The 532-nt window shown below is 31.6% G+C and overlaps 1 protein-coding gene across 1 annotated transcript in view; it reads left to right on the top strand.

Moving 5' to 3' along the window:
- Positions 1–532, top strand: part of SSBP3 (single stranded DNA binding protein 3) — a gene marked incomplete at its 5' end in the record, with an annotated part of 17,955 nt that overhangs the window by 8,285 nt on the left and 9,138 nt on the right. The gene's annotated exons all lie outside the window — the stretch shown is intronic.

Below are 532 nucleotides of genomic sequence, written 5' to 3' on the forward strand. Positions count from 1 at the left end.
AGCAAAATTTTGGGTTTTTTCCCATTTTTTTTCTTTTTTTTTCTTTTTTTTTTTTTTTTTTTTTTTTTTTGGATGTGCAGTTGTCAGTGGACTGAGAAGTCGATCATGGGTATCAGACTATTTTACCTTCCCAAGGTAGCCTGAGAAATTTAACTTGATGTGGGTTTTTAAGCTTCTGTTAGTAGCAGCGGTTGTAAAAAAAAAAGTAACTTTAGTCTTTCATCTTTTTTTTTTCACAGTACTTAGCATTGGGGGTTTTTTTGTGTGTGCGTGTCTGTATGTGCTTATTTGCCACTTTTTTTAATATTTAAACTTGAACGTTTCTAACACTCAGGGTTTCCCATGCACTAATTGAACAGCCTCACCTAGTCTTGCCGATGTCAAACGCTCTTGAACAATAAATCTACAAGAGAAAAAGTAAAAAACGGACTCCGGACATCTTTTTTTTCTTTTTTTCCTTTCTCTTTTTTTTTTTTTCTTTTGAAACTTACCTTTTTAAAAAGGATGTCTCCAGAAAAAAAAAAAAAAAAAA

Source organism: Pterocles gutturalis, unplaced genomic scaffold (genome assembly GCF_000699245.1).
Source record: "Pterocles gutturalis isolate BGI_N339 unplaced genomic scaffold, ASM69924v1 scaffold8744, whole genome shotgun sequence".
NCBI lineage: Eukaryota > Metazoa > Chordata > Aves > Pterocliformes > Pteroclidae > Pterocles > Pterocles gutturalis.